This window comes from Agrilus planipennis, unplaced genomic scaffold, assembly GCF_000699045.2.
Source record: "Agrilus planipennis isolate EAB-ADULT unplaced genomic scaffold, Apla_2.0 scaffold12, whole genome shotgun sequence".
Taxonomy (NCBI): Eukaryota; Metazoa; Arthropoda; class Insecta; order Coleoptera; family Buprestidae; genus Agrilus; species Agrilus planipennis.
Genome location: NW_020439003.1, coordinates 2,597,593 through 2,609,972, shown reverse-complemented (window position 1 = coordinate 2,609,972; position 12,380 = coordinate 2,597,593). Strand labels below are relative to the sequence as shown.

General features: G+C 34.4%; 2 protein-coding genes across 4 annotated transcripts in view; one reads left to right on the top strand and one right to left on the bottom strand.

Moving 5' to 3' along the window:
* The window catches only part of LOC108736670 (disheveled-associated activator of morphogenesis 1), a 104,198-nt gene that overhangs the window by 23,434 nt on the left and 68,384 nt on the right, over window positions 1-12,380 (top strand). The gene's annotated exons all lie outside the window — the stretch shown is intronic.
* The window catches only part of LOC108736674, a 43,645-nt gene that overhangs the window by 21,294 nt on the left and 9,971 nt on the right, over window positions 1-12,380 (bottom strand). The gene's annotated exons all lie outside the window — the stretch shown is intronic.

Genomic DNA, 12,380 nt, shown 5'->3' with positions numbered 1-12,380 from the left:
GATTTTAGACATATTATGTTGACTTTTGACTATTAATAAGAATAAAATAATCAAAAGGATTTACCCCAAGATTATCTTACGCTGAAGATGGTTATAATGTAAATGAGTGAAACACTTGTCCGCACCTTTTTAAATAATTGTGTTTATTAGGGTAAGTTCTATTATTTCCAAGCTTCTAAATGCATAATATTTGGGGTCATAGAGGTTGCAAATTCAATCGGGTATTGAGAAAGCATAGTACTTTTTGGTTGTTAATAATACAGTTGTTTGAGTATAAAAAATTCCTACTTCATGATATTTCAGCAAAATTAGCCACGGAGAAACTTAAGTTGATTTTCGTGTACATTATGCTTTTAATTTGTTATCCAAGTGTTTTCAGTTACTGAGACCCATGTTATTCAAGCAATCATTGTCATAAGGTCGCCAGGACTGGCTGGCGTGCATCTTCACTCTTTCCTATCTTGAGCTAATCTTCGTATTTCCTTAAAACTAGAACATCCCACACCCTTTACTTTTTATAAGCAGTAATTTGATCTACGTCAACCTCCTCTAACTCCTCCTAACTCCCGTTTCTACCTCTAATATGTCTCTGTCTAGCGCCCTTCATGTTTGAGAAGGTGTCCTACCAACCTATTTCCTCTATTTCTTATTGACATCCACACAGTCCTCTGTTCTCATATTCTTTCTAATACATTTCACTTCATTTCTAACCTTTTCTATTCTCGTCATTCGCGTGTATTCTATTCCGCCGCGGTCACCGTCCATGTTTCGCACCCGTACAATGCCGCGCTCTAGACATAAACCTTTAACAATCTTTTTCGAATTTTTAAATGATTCGTTCGCGAGCTTAGATGTAACTTCTTTTTATTGAAGGCGACTCGACCCTGCGCTTTCTGTTTTATATCTGTGCTCCTTCAATCCTGAGTTATCAAACTTGCTATATACCAAAAGTTAGTTACTTCTTCTAATTTTTCATCTCCTATCTCTATATTCGCTCCGAAACCTTCAACAATCGCATAGAACAGATGGGGTACCTCAGGAAAAATTTAGGTATCCGCCTACTACACTACTTCATAGGAAATCTTTCAAATGTATTTAGTAGTCTCAAGATAAAGCCTTAAGTTTTAGTATTTACCGTCAAGACAGACTTTGGAATAAGAGGAAAAAGCGTACTGCGATTCATTTTTGGTATTGTATTTTCACGTCATTAAAATACAATATAGTAAACCCAATTGAATAAAGCTCGGTAAACGTCTAGATGATGGGATGGGGGGGTCGAAAGAGGAGGTCTCCCCCACCACTGTACCATAAAAAGTTCGTGGCGGTCTCACCTCAATAAAAAGTTGTGGGGGTTCAAAGTTAACAAATATGCCAATTTTTATACATTTCTAGGCATGTAAATATTTATATAGTTATTCTTAAACAATATTCAAAGGTAAAACTAATGAAAAATACATAAAAATATTGAGAAAGTTATATAAAACATTATTTAAATATCTTTATCAATAGGGTAGGTTAGGTTAGGTTATCGGGTTTTGTTCAAGTGACCACCCTCTTTCGATCGCCCACCTCCACCCGCTTGAAAATATTTTTTTTATTGATTTTTATTTGAATTATAGTGTATGAAAATTGTCAAAATAATCAACTTTCCACCCCCATAACTTTTTATGGGGTTAAGACTGCCGCAAATTGTTTATGGGGTTTTACTCAGGTGACCACTCTCTTTCGATCCCCCCTTCCCCTATCCCCATATAACCCCCATAACTTTTTATGGGGGTGATACCGCCACGAACTTTTTATGGTACAGCGATGGGGGAGACCTCCTCTTTCGATCCCACCCACCCCATCATCCAGACAATGACCTAAAGCTCTATTTATGAATGTACCAAACGTTTGGCCTAAAACCGATGCTCGTTACGAAAACTGTAAACAGTTTTTCTCTGCTCCAACGACATTCGCGACAGACGTCAAGGCTGTTGCGCTTTACCTCACGCACTCATTTACATCGATGTGCGTGTACGTATGCGTATATTTACGTACTCTGAATATCTATGTATGTGGAATAAAGTTTGGCACGGTGCCAAATAACTACCGGGTTCAATAGACGGCAACCCGCTGAAAAGAGAAGAATATTGAAGTGATGATTGAAAGATTATGAATCATTAAAAGCAGGCGATCATCACGTTTTCAAGTGCTTCCTGCTTGCATCCTTAAATTTTCAACTAACGTTATGTTAAAAGGGCTATTTCTTATTTATGGTTTATACCAGGGGCAGTCAGGATATTATAGGTATGCTTTTTTTAATTCAATGAAAATTAGTCGACCTAAATGCTTCATAAAATATATCAACATATGTGGTAAATATGATTATTATATTTGACGAATTCTAATAAGTTTATGAAAAATTAATGACCCTTTTGATTCAAAGCTATTGAAAATTCAATTTATTCAAACCCATTTCTTGAATAACACTAATGAATCGCATATATCAAACATGATCGATTGGCATCCACAAAATAAGTAAATTCCTTGATTATATCATTTCATACTTTACGGCGTTTATCATAACTTATAACTGAGGGAATAGCATGAAGACTTCAAACACAATTTATAGTAAAATGTGTTTAATTAAAATTACCCCATTTTTTGTATTAACTACACTACAACAAAATCAGATGGAATATTTTTTAAAATTGAGTGATTCTTTAAAAATTCTTGATCGAGTCGATTTTATGTTGGGTATTGTTCAAGCAGCAGCATCTATCTATTACTTTCTATTTAGTTGGGGTTGCTCAACATCTAATGCTAGAAATGCATTTACACGATTAATTCAACAAATCGAACTGGGGAAAGTTGATGAAATACCTGGGTTTAAAATATTTCTTTTAATGAAAATCCATTAAAGTGGAATTTGCATATCATGTTTGCGACTTATCTGTTGAAATGAAGAAGGAAGGTGCATTCAATTACAAAACATGCAATTTATACACACAGCATTACACCGGATTTCTTACAAGATGTTCTTTTATTTACGCTATAGTTTAATTAGTTTCCGGTTAGAGAAAACTGGTATTGATTCTGACATTCTATATCTCCAAGTGTTAAATATAGAAAGCCTTATCAATTTACTGCAGTCTGTAAAAAGATAATTGTTATTTATTTTAAGTAAGTGGTTTTCGTTCTCCGCATTCTGTAATAAGAAATTATATAATGCTTTGTATTAATCCAAATTAAAAGGAATTAACTAACTCTGTTATCTATCTTACACGTTATTATTACAAAATTAATCATACTCAGGAAAAAAGGAGAATAAATAAGATCAAAATACCCCCAACGTATGTAAACAGAGTATGATGAATGATTTTATTGAGATTTTTAAGGTATTATCAACCTGAGCTTTTTAAAGTACCAATTTCACCCTAGTTCCACAAAAAACACCGAACAATATTAAATATTTGCGTAGAGAAGGTCTATTAGCCTGCGAATATGACTTGCACTAAACCAGTTTTATTTAAAGTAAAAACATACATTATCCGACAGTTTATTAACGCTTATACTTTTTTGTATGCACTTTTATTTGATATTTTAGATTAAAGGCCCTGTGACTCATATTGAATAGTGACTTATGTTCTGACCACCCTGTATATTAAATAAACTCTTTACTACATTCCTCTGTAAAATTAAATCAATAATCTCAAGTATTATTTATTGCGGCATTTGAAATTTAGAGTACTTTTGTCTAGAATTTTAATTTCAGCGCGACATTTTTGTCATTTCCTTAATAAACAAATTCGTAAGATTTTGAGTAAATATAGTCTAAAAGAACTTCCACATGATAAAACCTTTTCGGAGCCAAAGTTTAGGTGAATTATTTAGTTGCGCTTTCTAATTATAACTTTTCCATGATGATGGTATCCCAACCTAATAGCGGTTCACGTGAGATTAATTGCGAATAATATAATCCATCATTTTCATTACTACTATTTGCGAAAGAGAAAGATATGTAGAATGTAGATTGCTTGCTACAGTAATAATGAGAGTCCATGTGGTTAAGTGATAATACCTACCAGAACAGTGGTGTGCAGTTTTATTGGCGGTCATGGTGAAGAACTCATATTTTCTATAGCGTTCGCGTCACTGACCGATGGAACAAGGATAAAGTGAGGTAATGAGAGTTGTGTAATGGCGGAAATGCGTTGAACACAAGATAAATTTACAGTCATGATTTGATTCTTTCCAAACAATTAACTTATCTTATTATATAATGAGTAACATATGGGTACATTAATATTTACACTTACAAATAAACGTTGTAAACAAATGACTTCCGAATGTTTAATTGTGGAAATATTAAGAACCTTAAAATTGTTGGTAGTAACAAAATCTAAATTAGTTTCATATCATTGAGAGCATTAGTTATGAGTAAAGCAAGATAAGGACCAAGGATTTCCCAGTCTTGGTATTAGTCTTGGTCTTAAATATTCGGCCTTAGTCTGGTCTCGCTCAAATACTTCTAGTATTGCTCTTGCTGTTTTAATCTGATACTTTGTCTAAAAATTTCTATCATGTATGCGAGCTTGTAATGACTTTTAAAGAAAATAGTTGTAATAGTTATGAAAACTCGACATACTACTTTTCCTTCGACGCATAAATTAATCCTTTAGCGAAAAACATTGAAACAAAATTAGTTTCTCTCTCTATATTTCAACTATGCGTTATCCAGGCATGTGAATAAAGAACACACATACTCCGAGGATATCCTTTTTCGGATTCCTTTTTCCAAAGAGTCTAAAGAATATATTAAACTTGCTCCAAATAGTTTAATTCATAAAACGACTGGAAGTAATAATTTTTCGTTTAATTAGTCTAACATATTCGGTTTTCGTTTCAGTCTTGGTCCTTCTAGTATAAATATAGTCTTAAGCTTGCTAGAATAAGGACAGTCTCGATCTTGCAGTTTTTTGCTGATCACTAGAGATCTTACAATCGGGAATATTTCAAAAACGTCATCACGTAAAAAACTTCTTCTTTTCAATATCATGAATACCTATTCTACACTAAAACAACAAATAGTGAAGAATGAACAAGATTTACATATGCATTTTGCAGGATCTTCACGATTAATCAAAAAAATCTACACTGTTTTGTGTAACATCTTTACATTTCATGGCCTGTTGGTATTGTTTCACGTTTCCAGACATTTGTATGCGAATTAAAAACATTAATCAGGTATGCTAACACTTGTTAATGTAGTGTATACAGCGTTTTCGGCAGTGGTCATGCACCATTTACAGTTGCAACAACACGAATTATATTACATCGTTTGCTACGTGAACTTTGAATAAGCGTTCCATTTAAACCGATTCTTCTTTTCTTACAACTCAAGCATCCACTCGTTTTAAATCCATTTGTATGAAGTGCCGTTTTTTATCGTTAAGTGCAGCTAAATAATTAGCATACATAATATTTCAGGATCATCTTGAAGATCGGTTGGTAATCACTTTATTAATCAGTATTAAACAAGCCGTTTCAAGGAAGTTGAAAGTAGAAACCTGTTTTAAGTATTATTATATTTTGTCTCCTTTTTTGAAAGATTCACTTTGACTAAGCTTCTGAAAGAAAAAGAGTAATACAATCCTCGAAACGTTTCAAGATGGATGGATCAAGAAACTAAGGCCATAGTAAGCAGGAATTCCTGTCCCATTAGTCATGCATGTTGTGCCCGAATATAGCATTAAAATTATTGCCTTAGCAGTTAGAGAGGTAAAAGGCACAATAAATAGGAGAATGCTAATTTTGTTGTCGCTGAATTTAATTTCTATATGCAAGGGAAGAAAAAGTAGGAAAAGAGGAGACGAAAAATTAGAAGAAGTGGTCGATATTAGGTAAGTCAGATAAGTCAGGACGGAAGGAGTAGTAGGGATATAAAGCAGAAGATAGCACAGGTTCGAGCTACCTTCTGTGCTTGCGAACGATTAATTTAGAAATTCGAAAGAGATTGTTGAGGGTGTATGTTTGGAGCACGGTGCTGTACGGGTGCGAAACATTGACGGTGGGCGCTGCGGAAAAAGATTAAAAGGGTTCGAAATGTGGTGTTACATGCGAATGATGAGTATACCGTGGATAGAGAAGGTTACAAATGAAGAGGTATTAGAAAGAATAGGAGAACAGAGGACTACAAGGCGAGATAGGTTAGTAGGACACCTTTTCAGGCATGAAGTTCTAGTCATTAGAGACAGAAACGGGAGTTAGAAGTGGTACAGGTAGGCCTAGATTAGATTACTGTTCCCAAATAATTAAGGGTAACGAAGAAAAATATTAAAGGAGTCAACTTATTAAAAATTGGAAGCCCGATTATTCTCCGAGGGACCACAAACGGTTGAAAATTTAACGAACCGTATTATCATACAAAAGACGTGCGTCCTAAAAACTTAGTTAGTTGTGGGCATGATTTAGGCTAGAATTGCTCTCGGACGTGCCGAAGGTGCATGAGAAGCAACCTAATTAGTACTTGGTCGGTTTCTGATGTAACGGTATCTATGCCGAGACACTGCGGCACATGGATGACTGTCTTTGAACGTGTGTTGCAAGGTGGCATCTCCTCGCACTTGCTAGAAAACCCATTCGGAAGCTCTAGTTTGATTACGAGATTTCCTTCTCACATCCGTGACACTCAACGAAAGACATGAACAGAATTTGGAACACATCCTTAATTAATTAATTAATAAAGTTACTTTCTTTCGTTTCTGAGGATCACATTAAGAAAACGCACTTTACATTAGTACCTTTAATAGTCAATTACGTTATCATTATCAGTCTTTACTAAGGCTACAATCCGCGAGGGAAATAAGGTTCACTTAAGTTTAATTTTCTAATCACATAAGATCCAGTTACAAGTGATTTAATTGTAAATCAGTGTTTTGCATTTGGAATGAATCCGTTTCAATTGCAATCTTTAGGTCCTGCATTTTAATGATACTTATAGTATCTTTAGGTGTACAAAATTTATTTTGATTTATTGATTTACCTATAAGTACATAAAGTTTAATTCATTTAATTTCTAAAACTATTTACTGTGCCTTTTTGTGCGTTTAGACAACAAACATTTATTTCATCTTACGGGAACTCCACGGTGGTTAGGTTAGGTGAAATAGGCAATTACAATGTTTTGTTCATAGCTTTGACTACTTAGACGACATCTTATCCTGACTGCTATCCTGGTCCTGACTAGCTCCTAGGTGGCACAAATTGCTGTTACAATTATAGAAATACCGTCTAGATTTTTCATTTAGATACAAAAAATACCATATCTCAACACTCTTGATACTAATGATCAGCGAGGCAAGACCAAGTCTTGGTAGCATGCAACCTTTTTATGAGATTATATATGTTACCGGTACTATATGAAATTTAGGAATTGTATACAAATACCTAGGAAATGTATACAATTCCCAAGCTATTTAGCAAACGTATAAAATATTGCTTCAAAGATTTTTCAGTACACACATATCCTGGAAAATGTATACATTTCCTATGAATTGTATGAAATTCCGATATTGTACTAGGAAATGTATAAAACTAATTCTTTCTGAGAATAAAATACTCTAACATATCAGCCCGTCTCCGGCGGGGGACAAATTAGAGTTTCCTTCCTGCTGGAAACGGGCTGATATGTTAGAGTATTTTTTTTAAAGCATTAGTTTTTTATACATTTCCTAGTACAATATTGGAATTTCATACAATTCCTAGGAAATGTATACATTTCCCAGGATATGTGTGTATCTTTGAAACAATATTTTATACATTTCCTAAATAGTCCCGGAATTGTACACATTTCCTAGGAATTCTATACCATTCCTAGATTTCATACATTTCCGGTTAACATATATAAAGACGATAGCCCTATGGGCAGAACATTGTAGGACGGATTTAACTAATAAGGGATAATACTACAACCAATATTGTATATAAATGCAAACATTCGCTGATAGTTACATCGGCAATGTACCGTGAATTATGCCGCTGTCTGAACGTGAGTACAAATTGCAGAATAAGTTCGAGTTCAACGATGCAACAGCGGCAATACCACCGATACGAGACGTGAAGACGGTAATGAGATCGTTTACAATGGAACGACTGGCATTTTAAGTCAAATTGCACAAGCAATTGTTTGAAATATCTTGCATTTAGTTAAGCAGAAAACGCGACTGTATGCGGCTCGCAAAATATTGTATCTGTTGCCAACAAAAAACCGTCTACATAGAAAAAGCTTTTGCTTTCAAGCTTTAATAACATTGGAGTTGTGTTACTTATAGGTAGTATACAATGGAGGAAAAAGATTTTTCTGTATGTTATTAAGCAACAAAATTTAGATACTCTTTTTTACATGTACGTACATGAAATATGCTAACTGTAAACATTGAAAAATAGCTTGGATTCTCGTAGCCTTTTTTCCTCAATCTTAAATAATTGAAGACGTTTGTTTAAGACGTTCGAAATGACGATTGATAAAATTGTGTTAAATAGTGAATTCTGCCTTCAAAAATTATAAGAAAATAACCAAATTTGAAAAAAATCTGAGTCTTGCGTTGGTATAGCCCATGAATCAAAAAGGGTGATAGGCGAGGGGCGAGTTTCTCTTACTTTACTTACACAAAAATATTTCTAGAAATAGAAATGAGAAAAGTATAGAATTAGACAAAAAAACAGGCAATACGGAGCGAAGGTTTTTTTTAATTAAATTATACAGTCAACACACCAGCGTTTCGCCTTATATACACTACCCTGAGGAAGCCATACACCTAAGGCGAAACGTTGGTGTGTTGATTGTATAATTTAATAAAAAAGAACCTTCGCCCCAGATTGCCTGTTTTTTGTGCAAAAAAAGTTCAATTACTTTTACTTGAACAATTGATGGTATAACTAGGAACTAGTTTTGAACCACCTATATGAGGGATGAGGCTTACAAATTTGACAAAAGCTTTGAGACACTACGCGAACGTAATGAATTCTAGCATATTAAAGTTTTTAGCTGTAAACACTTACTTATCATCAACTTTTTTGTTGCTTTGTATGTTTTTTAGTGGATTATCACCGAACCAAAATAGTTTAAAGAGAATTGGGTCAGTAACCCAAGTTAAATGTTGCATTTTATATTTAGTGCTAATAGATTTCATAAAAGTAAACCTCGTCCAATATTATGTATTTGCTAATCATATTGTCGAAGGAGCGATTAACCTTTTGTTGTGCGTAAATTTATTGCTAACGTATTTCTTCAGGTAAATTTATGACTGAAAAAATGTAAATGTGGGTATACTTATGGTAGAAAATCGTATTACATAAACTGTTTAGAATTGTTAACCAATCTGTAGGACACTCGACCTTTTTTAAAAATGTGAAAATTAGCACTTCTTTAACATCAACTACGTTACAAGAAAAAAACGTTTAGCACTATCGACCCAAAATAACACAAGTATCTCTCGGTGTGGGTAAGTTTCGAAATGAATTAAAATTCTTATTTGGCAACACTGACCTTAATAAATGCATTTATTACGATACTGTTATTGTAGCAGATCATGACTTTTAATGCGTCGCCCTTGGCGAATAATTGAAAGTGGATTTCACTTACTTCCGATTTCTTTCATCAAAGCAATTTTGATGGATAGGCGTTAAAAATTTCCCATTACATGCCATTAGTCGAATACTTAAGCAGTTGCTTCCCTGTGAAAACACATGTGGGTTTCTTTGGGTGGAGGTGCAGGATGCACACAACACCAACGAGAACGCAGGCGATTACAAAGAAACAAAGAAGTGAAAGCGCAAGTGCTCTATCTTTATGTATATTCAAAAGATGTGCATAAAATTAAACCTGAGAATCAAAGTAACAAGCACGTGTGGGAAGTGTGATTTATTTAATGATTTGCAACGATCATTTAATTCCGAGAATAGCGGGATTTTATTAGAGATAGGCAATTTATATTTAACTCACGATTAACATTGTTAAAGGTGTATGTTTGGACGTGGCGCTGTATGGGTGCGAAACATGAACGGTGGGCGCGGCGAAAAAGAAAAGATTGGAAGCGTTCGAAATGTGCTGTTACAGGCGAATGATGAGGATACCGTGGATAGAGAAGGATAGAAATGAAGAGGTATTAGAAAGAGTAGGAGTGCAGAAGACTCTATGGAAGCCAATAAAAAATAGGCAAGATAGGTTGGTAGGACACTTTCTCAGGCATGAAGGTCTAGTCAGAGATATATTAGAGGCAGAAACAGGAGTTAAGAGGAGTAGAGGTAGACCGAGATTAGATTACTGTTCGCAAATAGTTAAGGATGTGGGATGTTCTAGTTTTATGGAAATGCNGCAATCGTCTCTTGGAAAATACGACGTGATACTGTAGGAAAATTCGTACAAAATAGATTTAGAGTTTCCTTATTTTTATCATACACCAATATTTCCCAAGAAATGACTTCAATTATTCGTTTATTTTTCTTATGCACATTGTATTATACCAAAAATATCTAGGTGTAGTTGTGCATATTTTTAATTCGAAAAAGTGTTGTTAACGTCACCAAGTAAATCCAGTGTGATATATAAACTTTGGATTTAATATTCTGTCGGTTGTTTTGTCGTTGTTGGCGAATGAAATGATTATGCAGCTATTTGTATGCGTACACATGCACAGCCTAGACTAAAATTCAGATTTTTTTTCAGAAATCGATAATATAATGCTTATTTTAAATGCGTGTACATCCTAGTCATGACTGGTAACCTCTAAGAATAAAAATCTTGAAATGCTAATGAGGGAAGGCATCTCCGATTTTAGACATATTATGTTGACTTTTGACTATTAATAAGAATAAAATAATCAAAAGGATTTACCCCAAGATTATCTTACGCTGAAGATGGTTATAATGTAAATGAGTGAAACACTTGTCCGCACCTTTTTAAATAATTGTGTTTATTAGGGTAAGTTCTATTATTTCCAAGCTTCTAAATGCATAATATTTGGGGTCATAGAGGTTGCAAATTCAATCGGGTATTGAGAAAGCATAGTACTTTTTGGTTGTTAATAATACAGTTGTTTGAGTATAAAAAATTCCTACTTCATGATATTTCAGCAAAATTAGCCACGGAGAAACTTAAGTTGATTTTCGTGTACATTATGCTTTTAATTTGTTATCCAAGTGTTTTCAGTTACTGAGACCCATGTTATTCAAGCAATCATTGTCATAAGGTCGCCAGGACTGGCTGGCGTGCATCTTCACTCTTTCCTATCTTGAGCTAATCTTCGTATTTCCTTAAAACTAGAACATCCCACACCCTTTACTTTTTATAAGCAGTAATTTGATCTACGTCAACCTCCTCTAACTCCTCCTAACTCCCGTTTCTACCTCTAATATGTCTCTGTCTAGCGCCCTTCATGTTTGAGAAGGTGTCCTACCAACCTATTTCCTCTATTTCTTATTGACATCCACACAGTCCTCTGTTCTCATATTCTTTCTAATACATTTCACTTCATTTCTAACCTTTTCTATTCTCGTCATTCGCGTGTATTCTATTCCGCCGCGGTCACCGTCCATGTTTCGCACCCGTACAATGCCGCGCTCTAGACATAAACCTTTAACAATCTTTTTCGAATTTTTAAATGATTCGTTCGCGAGCTTAGATGTAACTTCTTTTTATTGAAGGCGACTCGACCCTGCGCTTTCTGTTTTATATCTGTGCTCCTTCAATCCTGAGTTATCAAACTTGCTATATACCAAAAGTTAGTTACTTCTTCTAATTTTTCATCTCCTATCTCTATATTCGCTCCGAAACCTTCAACAATCGCATAGAACAGATGGGGTACCTCAGGAAAAATTTAGGTATCCGCCTACTACACTACTTCATAGGAAATCTTTCAAATGTATTTAGTAGTCTCAAGATAAAGCCTTAAGTTTTAGTATTTACCGTCAAGACAGACTTTGGAATAAGAGGAAAAAGCGTACTGCGATTCATTTTTGGTATTGTATTTTCACGTCATTAAAATACAATATAGTAAACCCAATTGAATAAAGCTCGGTAAACGTCTAGATGATGGGATGGGGGGGTCGAAAGAGGAGGTCTCCCCCACCACTGTACCATAAAAAGTTCGTGGCGGTCTCACCTCAATAAAAAGTTGTGGGGGTTCAAAGTTAACAAATATGCCAATTTTTATACATTTCTAGGCATGTAAATATTTATATAGTTATTCTTAAACAATATTCAAAGGTAAAACTAATGAAAAATACATAAAAATATTGAGAAAGTTATATAAAACATTATTTAAATAGCTTTATCAATAGGGTAGGTTAGGTTAGGTTAGGTTAGGTTATCTGGGATAACCCCCATCCGTATGACG